The following is a 6,483-nucleotide window of genomic DNA, read 5'->3' on the forward strand; positions in this document are numbered from 1 at the left end:
GACCGAGCCTTGGAATACTCTCAAAGCCCCTGTGATTTGACCTGCCCTCATGCCTTGATAGTTCAATCCTTTCTGAGACCAAGTCCCCCAGGACAAGCAGGACTTGGACTCCCAAGCATCCAAATTGGGTGGCACAGTGACTCAGTGGTTAGCACTGCTGCCTCACTGTGCCACAGACCTGTATTTGATTCCAGCCTCAGGCAACTGTCTGTGCTGAGTTTGCATATGCTCCGTTAATCTGTGTGGGTTTCTTCTGAATGCTCCAGTTTCCTCCCACAGTCAAAAGATGTGCAGGTTAGGTGGATTGACCGTGGGAAATGCAGGGTTCCAGGGATAGGGCATGGGGGTGAGTTGCTGTTTGAAGGGCTTGTGTGGACTTGATGGGCTGAATGGCCTGCTTCCACACTGCAGGGATTTTATGATACTCGCACAATTTCACATTTCATCAAATGGTTAGTTTCACTGAGGTGCCGCCAAATCTCTCTCAAGAAAATACTAGGCTACTTTCACCCACTCTCAGCTGCAGTGATCATTGGCCCCCAGGGCCTCTTTTAATCTTTAACTTTTCACCACGACCTGGAGCCCTCACTTCCACAGCTTCATCTCAGCCCCAATTACCTTGAAGGCTGCAAACAGAAAAACATGCACCACCTGGAGATACTTTCTGCCTTAGCAACTCCCAGCTTCATTTTGTGGCCACCAAAGCTAGCCAATTTCCCATATTTCATTCTCCCAGTTCCTCTGCCTCCATTGCATCTGTTCTGATGAGGCCAACTTTGACAAAGGGACCTCTGAAATGTCCACCTTCTTTCTCAACTGAGGATTCCCCAGTACCGTAATTGACAGGGCCCTCAGCCAGCGCCAGCCTATCTCTCACACTTCAGGGCCCACTCCCTCTCCTATGTCCCACAACAGTGATAGGGTCCCTCTTGTCCTCATGTACCATTCCATCAACATCCACATCCAGAGGATCATTGGCTGCCGTTTCTGCCACCTCCAGCAGGATGCCACCACCAGACATATATTCCTTTCAGCTCCTTTGTTCAGCTTCCACACAGACTGTCCCTCCAGGACACCTTGGTCCACTTTTCATTCAGCCCCTCACCCGCACCTCCAACCCCCTGCAACCACAGCCCATGGCACATTCCCGTGCTATCGCCCGTTTACTTCTTCCCTCCTCATCAAACATGGGGCGCAAATGCACCTTCCAGGTAAAGCAACAGTTTACTGCACTTCACTCAATCCAGTCTACTCTATTTGCTGCTCACAATGCAGTCTCCTCTACACTGGGGAGATGAAGCACAGACTGGATGACTGCTTTGCAGAGCACTTACATTCAGTCCACAAAAATGACCCTCAGCTTCCAGTTGCCTGCCACTTCAACATACTGCCTTATTCCCTGGCCAACATTCTCGATCTCAGGCTTGCTGCAGTGCTGCAGTGAAGCTCAGAACAATCTGTAAGAACAGCACCCTCATTTTCTATTTGGGAACTCTACAGCCTCTGGGCTCAAAACTGAGTTCAACAATTTTAGGGCTTGAGCATCTTCTCCCATGTCCTTATCCCAAACCCCACACACCAGGCCTTGTCATCATATGGACGGCTGCTACACACAACCCGTTGTCAACCACTAATGCCCACCATGAGCAGCTATTCATTCTCTCAGGCTGACATTTACCTACTTTGGGTCCTATCACCACCTTTGTTCACTTCTCACCCCTCCCCTCACCTCATCTGTTGCATAAATACCAACCTTTTCCTTGCTACAATCAGTTCTGAAGAAGAGTCAGTGATCCCAAAATGTTAACTCTGCTTTCTCTCCACAGATGCTGCCCGACCTGCTAAGTTTTTCGAGCAACTTCTGTCTATGTTTCTTATTTTTCAGCACCTGCGGTTCTTTTGGGTTTTTTTTTGTTAAACCAAATCACCTCCCGTCTCCTCAAATCTCAAAGGTATGAGGAAGGAGTGTGATGTAATACTCCCCATTTGCCTGAATCAATGCAACTCCAAACAATATTCAAAAAGCTCAACAGCATTCAGGACAACAAATAGAAGGAACTGCAGATGCTGGAGAATCTGAGATATCAAGGTGTAGAGCTGGAGGAACACAGCGGCCAAGCAGCATCAGAGGACCAGGCAAGCTGACGTTTCGGGCCTAGACCCTTCTTCAGAAATAGGGGCCCATTTGTTACCCTTGTCACCTTGTTATCTCAGCATTCAGGACAAAGCAGCTTACTTAATTGGCAGCTGATTCATTACTCTAAACATTCACTCTCCACTACTGACATCTAGTGGCAACAATGCATACCATCTACAATAGTACACGAAGATTCTACTGACAGCACTGTCTAAACATGCAACTACCATCATGGAGGACAGAGATAGCAAATATATGGAAACACCACCAGCTGCAAGTTCCTCTGTAAGTAATACACTATCCTGATTTGAAACTATATCCTGTTTCTTTCCTCTTGTTTGGTCGAAATCCTAGGGTTTCTTTCTTAACAGCAAAGTATTCTTATATTCCAAGAACTGCAGCAATTCAAGAGGCAGCTCATCACCATTTTTCTCCAAAGCAATTATCGATGGGCAATAAATCCTCGTCTAAACAAGACTGATTTTTAAAACAAGGGGCAAACATCAGTGAGCACCTAAACTATGATCTGGAATTAAACTGTATCCCCTTAATCCTACATGCAGATACAAACACAAAACAACAGTTTTGCACCCCTATTCTTATGAAATAAAAAGTGAAAACAAAAGTTTAAAAAACACGTCTGGGAACAATGGCTAAAATATGATGACTTCCTACATTTCGCACTTGGAATACTGCGTCCAGTTCTGGGCGCCCTATTATAGGAAAGATGTGGATGCTTTGGAGAGGGTTCAGAGGAGGTTTACCAGGATGCTGCCTGGACTGGAGGGCTTATCTTATGAAGAGAGGTTGACTGAGCTCGGTCTCTTTTCATTGGAGAAAAGGAGGAGGAGAGGGGACCTAATTGAGTTATACAAGATAATGAGAGGCATAGATAGAGTTGATAGCCAGAGACTATTTCCCAGGGAAGAAATGGCTAGCACGAGGGGTCATAGTTTTAAGCTGGTTGGTGGAAAGTATAGAGGGGATGTCAGAGGCAGATTCTTTACGCAGAGAGTTGTGAGAGCATGGAATGCGTTGCCAGCAGCAGTTGTGGAAGCAAGGTCATTGGGGTCATTTAAGAGACTGCTGGACATGTATATGGTCACAGAAATTTGAGGGTGCATACATGAGGATCAATGGTCGGCACAACATTGTGGGCTGAAGGGCCTGTTCTGTGCTCTACTGTTCTATGTTCTATGTTCTATTTACTAAATTTTCTGTCAATGAAGCTGAATTGCTGATGGCTATAGATTATCATCTAGTTCTGTTTGCAATTAATCTGGAGGCAAGGCTTGGAGACTCAAGACAGTCCACCCTTTCAGGTTTTACATTAAAAACAGAGAAGATAAGAGCAGAAGGAGGCCATTCAGCCCTTTGAGTCTGCTCCACCATTCTTCACAATCATGGCTGATCATCAAACTCATTAGCCTAATCCTGCTTTCTTCTCATAATCTTTGATCCCATTCACCCCCAGTGCCATAGCTAATTGCCTCTTGAATACATTCAATGTTTTGGCATCAACTACTTCATGTGGTAATGAATTCCACAGGTTCATCACTCTTTGGGTGAAGATATAACCCCTCATCTCTGTCCTAAATGGTCTATGCTGAATCCTCAGACTGTAACCCCTGGTTTTGGACACACCAATCATCAGGAATATTCTCCCTGCATTGATCCTGTCCAGTTTTAAGAGACAGACAAGAATTTGGAAATTATATCAGGTTCCTAGGCACTTCTACTAAGATACAGGATTTCAGGGAAATGTCTTACAGCCTGTGTAAGGTCATACTTTCATCCACCCTAGGGTCTGTGAAGCAGTAATATAAGGCCAGAAAATATTACTGAAAAACCATTAGCATAGCAGCCCATTAGTGCCTTCAAAATCAGATTTTCCAGAAATTAAGGCAATAAACCCCATCTCTTATCTCCTTAGAGTCATAGAGTTAAATATTGTAACTGTACCTGTAACTTTCTCTGACAGTTCATTCTACATAAGAACTACTCTCTGTGTGAAACTTGCCCCGCAGGTCCCTTTTAATTCTTATTCCTCTAGTTTTGGACAATAAACTAAAATAATTAAAATATTGCTTTAAACTAACGAGATGGCAGCAGTTTTGAAAACCATGTTTACTGGAGCACACTGTGAGTTGCATAAACTGGGAGAACTCAAGAAGACACTGCCGCACAAAGGAACTACGCAGAGCAGAGGAAAATCACCTATACAGCGTATTCAAAAAGAATGGGTACCCTATGAACACAGTCCACCGATTTCTCAGCAACAAACCCAAACAAACAGACAAAACGGGCTCAGAAACCATAACCACTCTCCCCTACATCAAAGACATTTCCGAAATGACTGCCAGACTACTCGGACCCCTTGGCATCAGGGTAGCCCACAAACCCACCAACGCACTAAAACAGCAGCTAATGAACTTAAAAGACCCTATACAGAAAACAAATAAAACGAACGTCATCTACAAAATACCTTGCAAGAACTGTGACAAACACTACATTGGACAAACTGGCAGAAAGCTAGCCACCAGAATACATGAACATCAACTAGCCACAAAAAGACATGACCCACTATCACTAGTATCCTTACATACAGATGAGGAAGGACACCACTTTGATTGGGACAACACATCCATCCTAGGACAAGCCAAACAGAGACATGCACGAGAATTCCTAGAAGCATGGCATTCCAACCGGAACTCCATCAACAAACACATTGATTTGGAGCGAATCTACCATCCCCTGAGAAAAAGAACAGGAAATGACATCACCAACCCAAGGAAACCTAACCAGATAAATAGAAAGCGGGACATAACACCAGCGCTTCGTCGGAGGCTCACTGATGATGTTACCTAGAATGGTGACGAAACGTCTGAAAACTAACCTTCCAGCTCAGCAAGCAAACTCACATCCAGAACCTCAACCTGAGCTACAAACCTTCTCAAAACTCGCTATCTGCAGTTCTTGCTAATTCTCTGAATAAAAAAATTTCTCCTCATCTCAGTCCTAGCTCTCTTGCTGACGGTCTTGAAATTGTGATCCCTTGTTACTGACATACCAGCTAGTTGAAACAGAATATCCTTCTTCACCCCATCAAATTTGTTCATCATTTTGAACACCTTAATAAGATCACCTCTTCTTCTTCTCTGCTCCAAACAGGAAAAAGCCCAATCTCTCTAATCTTTCCTGGTATTTAAAATCCTTCATTCCTGGTATCATTCCAGCAAATTTCTTTTGATCTCTCTCCAGGGCTTTAAATTTCTGATCAAACTCTATCATTACAGTCCTGAATGTTAAGTCGCCCTCTAAGTGCACTTTGTACAAAGCAATGGTTATATATTCTCCACCAATTCCACTTATTAATATTTAGTTTTTAATGCAATTGCTGGAGGAATTATTATGTCTTTCACTAGCAAAAGATTTCAACTACATCCTGAATTTCTCAAAATTGTTATGGGTTTAGCTGTATCATTTGAGGAATAAAAGGCGAGTTTTCGTAGAGACATAGGAACATAGAAAACAGGAGCAGGTGTAGCTGCCTTTCAAACTCTATCCATCCTTCACTATGATCACAGCCGATCATTCAACCCCACTTTCTCCTCATAGCCTTTGATCCCTTTAGCCCTAAAAACAAAATCTAATTGCTTCTTGAAATCATCTTGACAAAAACCCATCATATCCCTCATCTGATAGCGAGATAGTAGGAACTGCAGATGCTGGAGAATCTGAGATAACAAGGTGTGGAGCTGGATGAACACAGCAGGCCAAGCAGCATCTCAGGAGCAGGAAGGCTGACATTTCTGAAGAAGGATCTAGGCCCGAAACATCAGCCTTCCTGCTCCTTTGATGCTGCTTGGCATGTTGTGTTCATCCAGCTCTACACCTTGTTATCGATTATCTCTCATCTACTTTATTCACCTTTCCTGTGCTCACAGAAATGTACCTTTGCTCTTATAGTTGGAGTTAAATCTACAACTTAATCTGCTGTGTTTTTATTCTGCATTCCATTTCCAAAAATACCATCTTTCAAATCCACATGAACTCCAGTGAATCCAACTGATTATCCATACAACATTTAGCATTCTGAAAGATCGTAAAATATAGGAGCAGAATTAAGCCATTCATTTTATCAATACTGCTCTGCCATTTGATTGTGGCTGATATGTTTCTCAACCCTTATTTCTTATCTTGCATCCATAGCTTGTAATCCCCTTACTAATCAAAAGTCTGTCTATTTGTGTTTTTAGTACATTCAACGGCTTGGCCTCCATTACCTTCTGCAGCAATGAGTTCTGCAGATGTACCATCCTCTGGCTGAAGAAATCCATCCTCAT

Source organism: Stegostoma tigrinum, chromosome 10 (assembly GCF_030684315.1).
Source record: "Stegostoma tigrinum isolate sSteTig4 chromosome 10, sSteTig4.hap1, whole genome shotgun sequence".
NCBI lineage: Eukaryota > Metazoa > Chordata > Chondrichthyes > Orectolobiformes > Stegostomatidae > Stegostoma > Stegostoma tigrinum.